The sequence below is a fragment of the Ursus maritimus genome, unplaced genomic scaffold (assembly GCF_017311325.1).
Source record: "Ursus maritimus isolate PB19 unplaced genomic scaffold, ASM1731132v1 scaffold_5, whole genome shotgun sequence".
Classification (NCBI taxonomy): Eukaryota; Metazoa; Chordata; class Mammalia; order Carnivora; family Ursidae; genus Ursus; species Ursus maritimus.
This window is the reverse complement of record NW_024426663.1, coordinates 87,684,411-87,695,512: the sequence shown is the minus strand read 5'-3', so window position 1 is coordinate 87,695,512 and position 11,102 is coordinate 87,684,411. Positions and strand designations below refer to the sequence as shown.

Genomic DNA, 11,102 nt, shown 5'->3' with positions numbered 1-11,102 from the left:
CAGCCCTTGGACACTGCGAAGGAGGCAGAAACTTCCAGGAAGACCTTCATTCAAATGAAGAACCTCTCCACGTCACGGACCTGAGACTGCCTCTCACTTCATTCCTTGGCCTCTTATTTTAAGGCTTCCAACTCTCCCTACAGGATGGAGGACCTCTCGCTCAACTGGAGAATCTCAGCCAATGATTCCTCTGTGCTCAGGGCCTGGGTCCCCTGTACAATTCCTTCCCACACCCTTCCTCATTTTCTGCTCTGAGTTTTAATGCGGTCTTCAAACCACTGGTCTGTTCCAATTTCTAAGGCATAGCGTTGATTTCTTCTGAGGAGGAGAACCCCCCAAAGATGAATACTGCACAGGTAGCAGGGCATAAGTTCATCAGTCTGAAGTCAATCCCAGGGAGAAGGGGACTGGAATGCTGACTTCCATGCAGAGTTGAAAGGCACCCAATCAGCAGGTTTTGGGTCAGGCTGGTGTTCCATTGGCTCTTTAGCCCTCTGCTTAGCTGGGTTGCAGGGCTTCTGCTTTGAAGTCTCCCAGAGAGCCATGGGTCAAGTGGACTCATGGGTCCAAAGATGTGCAGGCTTGGAGTTCTTATAGCATGAGACAAAGTGGCAAGCCTGGTGTTTGAGTGTCCTGTGTTCTGGTTCCGTGTCTAAGGGCATGTGGTGAACCCACTGTCCAGGTGCCTGCTTGGCCTAGTGCAGAGCTGTATTGTTGGTCTCCAGGTTGAACGGCACATGGTGAGCCTGCTGTCCAGGTGCCTGGCCTGCCTAGCACAGAGTTGAGTTATTGGTCTTGAGGACCAAGGGCTCATGGTGAGCCATCTGTGCAGGTGCCTGCTTGGCCTAGCAGAGAGCTGTGTTTAGGGTCTTCAGGTACAAAGCTCATGGAAAGCCTGCTGTCAAGTTGACTCCTTGGAGTAGCACAGAGCTGAGTTGTTGGTCTCCAGGTCCAAGGGCACATGGTGATCCTGCTGTCCAGGTGAGTCCTTTTCCCATTGCTGACCTGGGATATAGGACTCATGGTTTCTTGGCACTTGGCCAGCCCAGTGTTCTCTGGACTCACTTGCCTTGTGCTGTACTTGGCTGGCCAGCCTGTGGTATGAGGGCTGATGATCCACCCAGTGTCTGTGTGACTCATCTGGCCAGTGTCAAAAGAGTTCAGGAGTCACCAAGTCTGAGGGCTCCTGTTGGGTTCTCTGTTCTGGGAAGTGAATTGCTCTGTGTTTTGCTGTGTTTGAGGGTTGGTGGCCTCTTGGCCCCTAGTTGGCCAGGTGTCTGGGGGATTAGTTTGTCCACAGATGATCTGGGTCAGAGGGCTTGTGATGTGAAGACCTATGTTGCAAGGACTCCCACTGTATCCAATGATGTGGTGATTCCTTCTCCCAGTACTTACTTGGTTCCTAAAATTCCCCTCTGCCAGGTGTCTGGAGACACTGTTCACCTTGTGCACATCAGGGTTTGCTGGATGTTCAGGGCATTCATGTCCTCTGTACTGAGCCGGGCTGGAGGGCTCTAGAGTCGTAGTGTGCCGAGTGCTCCCTCAGTACCTGGACTGAGTTTTCCTGTAATGAGCCCAGTTGTGACCCCAGAGCTGTGGGGCTCAGCTGGCTGAGAATTCACATTACTCTGATTGTTAATGTCCCACTCCCACCTGCCAAATGGAAATGTGTGCCTGAGCAGCCAGGCCATCTTCATAGTGGGGAAACATGTCCAGCAGTCACCAGGTGTGGGTTTGTGGACTCTCAGGACCACAGAGAAGCCCAAAAGTAGGCACAAACATGACAGTGCAGTACAGAGTGTTGGCCAGAGGCCCAGGGCAGGAGGAGTGGGCAGGGGGCTTGCCATGGGCAGGGGCAGAGAACAGGGCAGAGAACGTGAGGAATGGCAGCAGGAAGAGCTGTGGCTGAAGCACCATCTCTATCTCAGTGCAGCCTGTGCTGTTGCTGTGCTTTTATAACAGCCCTGGGGCATCACAATGCCTTCTTATGATGTCACCACCATGCCCTGGCCTACCATCCCGGCACTGTTAGGTTGACCCCATTTGGGTGACCAGGCAGCTCAGCTGGCCAATGACTGATGGCTTTCTCAATGACCCTCCTGACTTCATTGCCTGGAAACCATGTTTCAAAGTAAACAAGTTAACTTTCCATCAGGATGAAAAATTAATATTTGAGTTGTATTTATACGTACATTCGTGGAGAAGCTGAAAGACTCAACCAGTACAAAGCTAAATGTGTCACTCAGAGTCACCATTCACTAAAACACTGTCCTGGATGTTAATGAAGACATGGGCCATTAGACCCCCCATGAAAGGTCACACTTGTGGGGTAAGTTGGACAACATGGCACTAGAGCAAATGCCACTCTCAACTTATCTATAAACACTCAAAAATATGTCTAGATAATGGTAGATATTGTGTTTGGTACACCTTCCCACAATAAACCTGTCCCTGGGAAGGATGAAGCTGTGTCACCTGTTGCCAAAACAACATTCAGCCTCATAGAAGGTGGACAACAGAATCCAGCCTGTCACCAGGTTCACAGTCTTTATGTCCAGATCCAATCAGAAAGTTCTGGGGGAAGGAGTTATGTTTCTCCCCTCCCTTGAATACAACTACATAGTTATCAGATCATTCTGAACACCCAGGAAATCAATCAGAGGTCTGAGAAAACAAAAGCTGCAAGTCTACAAGTAGAAAAGCAATGACCATTTGGAAGATGAGAGGTGGAGAGACTTGAATTTGATGTGATACAGCTGAGGATACAGCGGGGGACAGGTAGTCTGCTTGAGGAGGCTACACAAAGTATTATAAGCAGCAGGGTGCAAAATCAGAAATGTTGGAAGTCTGGGGAAAGAAGATGTGGTATAAACATACAATGGAATATTACTCAGCCACCAAAAGGAATTAACACTTGCCATTTGTAACAATGTGGATGGAATTAGGGGGTATTACATTAACTGAAATTGGTCAGTCAGAGAAAGACAAATTCCATCTGACTTTACTCATATGTGGAATTTAAGAAACAAAACACACGAATATAGGGGGAGGGGAGGAAAATAAAATAAGATGAAAACAGAAAGGAAGGCAAACTATAAGAGACTCTGAACTGTAGGGACCAAACTGAGGGATGCTGGAGGGCGCTTGGTGCAGAGATGAGGTAACTGGGTGATTGGGCATTAAGGAGGCACATGATGGAATAAGCACTAGGTGTTCTATGCAACTAATACAAAACTAAATTCTAGCCCTAAAACTAATTTAAAAAGGAATATGTTCGGGAACCATCATTATTTGTTCCCCAGCACACAGGAAGCTCCCAGTAATGACTTGTTGAAAGAGTGAGCTCAGAGCTGTCTCATCACGGAGCAGATACACAGGGTCTGGAGCTCAGGGGAGAGAAGAGCAATGAGCAGAGAGGTGCTCTCTGAAACTGGGGGATAGATGGGGTTCCCCATGAGGACTGTGAGGAGAAGAAGACCATTTGGCCTAGGACTGAACACCAACCACAGGGGTGCACACAAAAAAGCTGTAAAAGGAAGCTGAAAGAGAAATCAGCCAAGAAGGCAACTGAAAGTAAAATGATCACAGAAGTGAAGAGTGCAGTGTCCCAAGAGTCCAGAGTTACCTGCAGCCCCTAGACAGGCTGAGTGAGGCTATTTCCAGCTGGATTGCATTTGCATTTCTATCACTGTCCGACAAACCCAATTCTGTTTTATATGTACTTTCTGACTCATATTTTTTTTTTAATTGAAGCATAGTTGACGCACAATATCATGGTAGCTTCAGGTGGACATTACAGTGATTGGAGAAGTTTTTACCTTATCCTATACTGACCACAAGTGTAGCTCCCACGGGTCACCAGAGACACTATTACAATACCGTTGACCATATTCCCTTCATTGTGCCTTTCATCCACCTGATTATTCATCCCATAACGGGAAGCCTGTGTCTCCCACTCCCCTGCACGCATTTCTCCCATGCCCCCCTCGCCTCTCCTCTGGCAAACATCACTTTGATCCTGTATTTATAGGTCTGATTCTGCTTTTTGTTTGGTTGTTTATTCATTTGCTTTTCTATTCAGATTCCACATAAGACTGGATTTTTTTATAATAATATTTTTATTATATTATGTTAGTCACTGAATTCATACACTGTCTTTCTCTGTGACATATTTCACCTAGGTTTATGCCATCTGGGTCTATCCATGTTGTGACAAATTACAAGATCTCATCCTTTTTTATGGCTGAGTAATTTTCCATTTTGTATATATACCACCTGTTCTTTATCCATTCATCTCTTTTTTAATAGGTAGTAAGATTATTTTAAAATTATTTAATTATTTGTGCGTGTGTGTGAGAGAGAGATCATGAGGGGGGAGGGGCGGAGGGTGAGGGAGAATGTTTTAGGTTCCCCACTGAGCAGGGAGCCTGACACTGTTCTTGATCCCAGGACCCTGAGGTCGTGACCTGAGCCAAAGGCAGACACTTAAATGACTGAGCCACCCAGGTGCCCTATAGATAGTAAGATTTATTTTAATTTTTCAATCTGCCAAAAACAAAAACAAAAAAATCACAGTATAGTCATATATATCCACAGTATGGGCATTTCCAGAGGACTTACATTAAGAATCATTGTTTCTCTTCAACTACATGACAGGACTGCATATGCCATAATAACACTTTACAACAACAATCCAGCAGCAGTCATACAGACATTATGATTTTACATTTCCTTTTTTTAAAGATTTTCTTATTTATTTGTCAGAGAGAGAAATACAGCACAAGCAGGGGGAGCAGTAGGGAGCCCAATGTGGGACTCGATCTCAGGACCTGGGATCATGATCTGAACCAAAGGTGGACACTTAATGGACTGAGCCTCACCCAGGCATCCCATGATTTTACATTTCCATTCATGCGAAGAAAGTCGACATTTTCACAGCAATTTCTTTCCTCATAATGGTTGCCTGTTTCCAGTCTAGCAGAGCAGGTCTCCACACATGCTTTTGGAAACCTGAGCTTTTACGCTCTAACAGTGGCTACATTAGAAGTTTTATCCTTTGCAGATACAAAGTTAAATGAGGAAGTTGCCATTTACAGTAACAACCAATGGTTTATTAATGAGTACGGTGAAGTTTACCTGCCAAGGTGTGTAGAATATTGCAGCGAGTAAAAATAAATAAATCTGTTATAAAGCAGATTTCTTTACATTATAGATCAGAACAGACACTTATCATAAAAAAGTTAAGTTTTACAAATTATTTATATTCAAATTACAGCGGTTCCACAAATCTAAGTAAAAGGAACTGGTTGGAGAAAGTTTCAAAGACTCACTCCCCAGCCTGGCGAGTCTCCACCTGCCACGGGTCACAATGATGACATAACCCGTGATATAAAACACGAGATATGAACAGGCCATGCTCTCCCCTTATGTTCTATTACCTGTTATAAACCAGTGATTCTTCAAGATGAAAAATAATAAAAAGTTCAGGACACAGTGCACTTTGATAATATATAGCATCTGAAATTTTTCTAAAGTCTGAAAACAGTCTTTTAATGCAAACCTGCATCTTCAAACACATAAAATCTGCTCCTATGCTTGGTTTCAACATCACTGGAAAAAATACCCATCACTAAACCATGACACACATTCGTAGCCATTTCACCATCTTCTATCACGGTCAGTGTTCAGGAGGCAAAGCCTGACCCAGAATCCTTGTTCGCGTTTTCTCCAAGGGCTTCTCCATGCACAGTGGCCATTCTGCATCTGTCTCCTGTTTGTCACCTGCAGGCATGAGTATCAGGGCTTACCACACATCTGACAGGGAAATGACACCCACGATGCTATCTGCTTCACTTGTGACCAGCAGGCCAGAGGTCATCCCGCACTAACCTGTCCAGGGTTTCCAGCTTACAGTACTTCACAACAACTTCAAGACACTGTGAGCGGTGCTGAGGGCCTGGTCACTGTGATATCTAGGTTACTGAATGTTTTCTCAGCAGCAAGCTTAATTACATCAGAATTGGAATAAATACCCACAACTTCTCCTGACTCGTGCACCACAGGGAAGGCCAGCAACTATCTTTCTGCAAAGATTCTAGGCTGTACTGAAGGGAGTCTCCTGGTGGATGAAGGGATGTTGTGTTGGGTCCCAAATGCAAGAACATCTGCTTCATGAAGGCAGGCTTTGGCAGACCAGACCTAAAATGCTGAAGGAACGTGAGGATTCTTTTGTGGGTACGTGTACAAAGTGCAGTCCACTGATAGATCAATAACTGGCAATGAGTGGATTTTATTTGTGATCAGTGTGTACAGCATGGAAGACGTTTGCATCTGGAGCTATATTCCCTGAAGGCTTACGTGTTTCTTGGGGATGAAGCTCCCTCCCTGTTTCAACCTTATGTTTCTCTAATTCATAAATCTGTACCAGAGTTGACATATGCCATTTCTGTGGTGTATTTATGAACCCTGTAATTGTTAGCATTCCTACAAACTTTGTTTTGTGCTCTCCAGCAATGGTGCTGTTGGAACACCACTGCTGCTAAGGCACAGAAGGCTTTCTAACATGCTTTGAAGAGTTGGAAAGAGGTGGTGATTCTTGTGTTACCTCAGTGCATGAAAACCCGCATTCTGAGTCTTGTGCTTCCTCTTCCAACTGGAATTTCTCCCACATGCTGGCTTCTTGGTCCAGGGGCTGCAGCCTGCTGCTACCAGGGAGGAGGAGGACGAGGACCTGCAGGTACTTCTGGATGCTTCTCTGGCCAGGAGTACAGGGGCACCACGGTGTGGGCTAGGACTCTCTGGGGTGCAGGTGGAGTGCAGGGACCTGAGGGTGCTGGTGGTTTGTGGGGGTGCTGGCAGAGTGTGTGAACATGGAGGTTCTGGAAAGGACATGGGGTTGGACAGACACCAGGTTTTGGGCTAAGAACCTCTGGATGGTGCAGACATAGTTGGGAATTTGGTCGTGCAGGTGGGGATCCCTGGCTAGGCAAGCAGGGAGATGGTGATTTGGATGAAGAACAACCCTTATCCATTCCTCTCTGGTGGATACCTGGGTTGTTTCCACACCTTGGCTACTGTAAGTCATGGTACAATAAACGTGGGGGTGCATGCATCTTCACACTGAGGGCACCCAGGCCGCCTGGCTGAAGCTGAAGTGGATACAAGCTGGTGTCACAGGGCTCTCTGTGCAGAGGGCCCCCTGGCAGGGTGGCTGGAATGGAGATGGATCAGGAGCTAATGTTTCCGGGGTGCTCTGCACAGGGGGTGCCCTGGCAGGACAGCTGTAGCTGAAATGGGCGTGGGGTGGAGTTTACCAGGGGTGTCTATGAGAAGGCACATTGGGAGGGTAGCTGTAGCTGAAGTGGATTCAGTATGGGGGGTTCTCTGTGCACAGGATCTCCTAGCAGGATGTCTGAAGTTCAAGTGGGAGAAAGCTGGGGTGTCCTGGGGTCTTAAGCACTGTGAGTGGCCTGGCAGAGTGTGGGCTGGGGGGTGCTGGGCTTTCCACATCAAGGGGCTAGTTGTCAGGACAGTTCCAGCTGAAGCAGTAGTGACTCAGGAGATCACATAACTCTCCATTCAGGGGGTGCCCTAGCAATCCGAGTCGTGCAAGCCTGATGTGTTCTGGGGTAAATTGGACTAAGGTGTCAAATTAGTGTGATGTCTGGAGCTGTAATGAATGCTGACCCAGGCAACCCAGTGTGTGCTATGCTGGGGCTGCCTCGTGGGCACAGCTTGGTTGAGTGGGTTGAGAACCCAAGGCTCAGCGAGGTAGCAAGCTGGCTGGGGTGCTCAGAACCTGCTTCTGTCCATGCTATCAAGGTGGAGGGAAATGGGAACCATGGCGCTTGCCAGGACTTCAACACAGAAAGAGATCCAGCAACTCCCTCCCCACTGGGGGGCTTGGAGGGTGGATCCTTCACATTGCATTTGCTCTTTAAATTGCAGCTTCTTGAGACACCTTGGTGGCTCAGTTGGTTAAGTGTCTAGCTTCTGCTCAGGTCATGATCCCAGGAGGATCATGGGATCAAGTCCCATATCGAGCTCCTTGTTCGGTGGCGAGACTCCTCCCTCTGTGTGCCGCTCCTCCTGCTTGTGCTTGCTTTCACTCTCCCTCTCTCTGACAAATAAATAAAAAGCCTCCAAAAAATAAAAATAAACCAGCTTCTTTTCTGTGACCCAGGGCAGACAGATCAGCTTCCAGCCCCCAGAACTATCCCTCTCACTGCAGTTGGCAGGATGGTGAGGGTGTCTCTGTCATGTGTTGTGCAGAAGCTGTTCAGTTGGCCCTCAGTTCTTCTTCAGGCGGATCTGCTCTATAAATAGGTGTAGACTTGATGTGTCCGGGGAGGAGGTAAGTTCAGTTCTCACCTTAGGTGAGGTGAGTTAGGCCCCCATCTTGGATTCTTACGTGTATTAATTTACCCAAATTATTCCACTTGTCAATGTCTCCATTTCCTGACTGTAAAATAGTCTCTTTTTCTTTCAGGATATAATAGCCTTACTTGGCTAAGGTGCCTGGCACACAGTAGGTGCTCATTAAACATGTCTCCCTCCTCTTGTCCAACACTGTGCTCTCCAAAACAAATATCCTTGATTCAGCAGAGAAACTGCTCCTCCCACTCTCAATGTCTGAAATTTCTTTTTCTTTCTTTCTCTTTCTTTCTTTCTTTCTTTCTTTCTTTCTTTCTTTCTTTCTTTCTTTTTTTGTCAATTGTTTAACTTTATTAAGAAGCAACCTGGTATGGGTTGTACATTCTTTATTATTATCATTATTATTATTATTATTATTATATTTATTATTATATTATGTCAGTCATCATACAGTACATCCCTGGTTTCTGATGCAAAGTTCGATGATTCATTAGTTGCGTATAACACCCAGTGCACCATGCAATATGTGCCCTCCTTACTACCCATCACCAGCCTATTCCATTCCCCCACCCTCCAGTGCTGTCCATGTTGCGGCAAATGTTGAGAACTCGTTCTTTTTGATAGCTGGGTAATATTCCATTGCATATATGGGCCACAACTTCTTAATCCAGTCATCTATTGAAGGGCATCTCGGTTCCTTCCACGATTTAGCTATTGTGGACAATGCTGCTATGAACATTGGGGTGCATATGGCCCTTCCCTCTACAACGTCTGTATCTTTGGGGTAAATACCCAGCAGTGCAATGGCTGGGTCATAGGGTATCTCAATTTTTAACGTTTTGAGGGACCTCCACACTGTTTTCCAGAGTGGCTGTACCAACTTGCATTCCCACCAACAATGTAGGAGGGATTCCCGTTCTCCACATCCATTCCAACAATTGTTGTTTCTTACCTTGTCAATTTTTGCCATTCTATCTGGCGTAAGGTGGTATCTTAGTGTGGTTTTGATTTGAATTTCCCCGATGGCTAATGATATTGAACATTTTTTCATGTGTCTGTTAGCCATTTGTATGTCTACATTGGAAAAGTGTCTGTTCATGTCTTCTGCCCATTTTATGATTTGAATATTTGTTTCTCGTGTATTGAGTTTGAGAAGTTCTTTGTAGATCTTGGATACCAGTCTTATCTGTAGTGTCATTTGCAAATGTATTCTCCCATTCCGTGGGCTGCATCTTAGTTTTTCTGACTGTTTCCTTGGCTGTGCAGAAGCTTTTTATCTTGATGGAGTCCCATAAGTTCATTTTATCTTTTGTTTCTCTAGCCTTTGGAGACGTGTCATGAAAAAGGTTGCTTTGGCCGATGTTGTAGAGGTTGCGGCCTATACTCTCATCTAAGACTTTGATGGATTCCCATCTCACATCGAGGTCTTTCATCCATTAGGAATTAATCTTTGTGTATGGTGTGAGAGAGTGGTCAAGTTTCATTCTTTTACATGTAGCTGTCCAATTTTCTCAGCACCATTTATTGAAGAGACTGTCTTTTTTCCACCGGATGTTTTTTCCTGCTTTGTCAAAGATTAGTTGCCCAAAGAGCCGAGGGTCCACTTCTGGGTTCTCTATTCTGTACCATTGGTCTATGTGTCTGTTTTTGTGCCAGTACCATGCTGTCTTTGAGATCACAGCTTTGTAGTACAGCTTGAAATCCGGCATTGTGATGCCCCCAGCTTTTTTTTTTTCCTTTTCAACAGTTCCTTGGAGATTCGTGGCCTTTTCTAGTTCCATACAAATTAAAGAGGTCTTTGTTCCAGTTCTTTGACAAATGTCATTGGATTTTGATTGGGATAGCATTGAAAGTGTAGATTGCTCTGGGTAGCATTGACATTTTAACTATGTTAATTCTTTGCATCCATGAGTATGAAATATTTATCCATATCTTTGTGTCTTCTTCAATGTCTTTCAAGAGTGATTTGTAGTTTCTAGAATATACATCCTTTACATCTCTGGTTAAGTTAATTCCAAGATAAAGTATGACTTTGGTGCTATTGTAAATGGGATGGATTCCCTAATTTCTCTTTCTTCAGGTCTGAAATTTCTGAGCACAGTATGGGAAGACCCACCCTGCTCCTGGGCTTGGCACCTCACAGGTCACTCTGGCAACTTTACCCTTGCCACTTGCTTGCTTTCTCTCCACCTACTCAACTGAGAGGTGAACATACCTGGGTCTACCCTCCTATATAAGTCCTCCTCCCTGGGGGGGGAGGCTAACTTCAGAATCCATCAAGGTTCATGAATACCTTAGCAGCCAAGGGAAATGCTGAGCCACTCGGACAGTCTTCCCAATGTTTTAGAAATCCACTGCTGATGTTTGGATCTTGGAGAACATTCCAGTGGAGGGCCTAGGAGGGTCTTAGCAGTTGAGTATGGTAGGTTTAACTAACGTACATCTGTGGATTTTGAGGATCTCCATCCCTAGGAAATTTTCCATCAATCTGGCAGGTGGAGTCAGATGTGAAATGGAAAGGAGAGAAGGAAGTAATCATTGCTGAGTGCCCAGAGTGGATGCCTCACTGTGACAGGCCATTGATAGAGGACTTTTCTTTGAACGTGGTAACAATTCTACAGACTGGTCATGCTCCTGCGTGTCCCTATTTTGCAGATGAGGAAAGTGACATTGGTTGGACGTACCTAACATGTAGCTGTGCTATAACATGGCCCATGGAAGGAGTCTGT

General features: G+C 45.6%; 1 pseudogene; it reads right to left on the bottom strand.

Annotated features, from left to right (window-relative positions):
• Positions 1–5,849: 5,849 nt before the first annotated feature.
• On the bottom strand, positions 5,850–7,084 carry LOC103682441 (annotated as a pseudogene).
• Between the last annotated feature and the right edge of the window lie 4,018 nt (positions 7,085–11,102).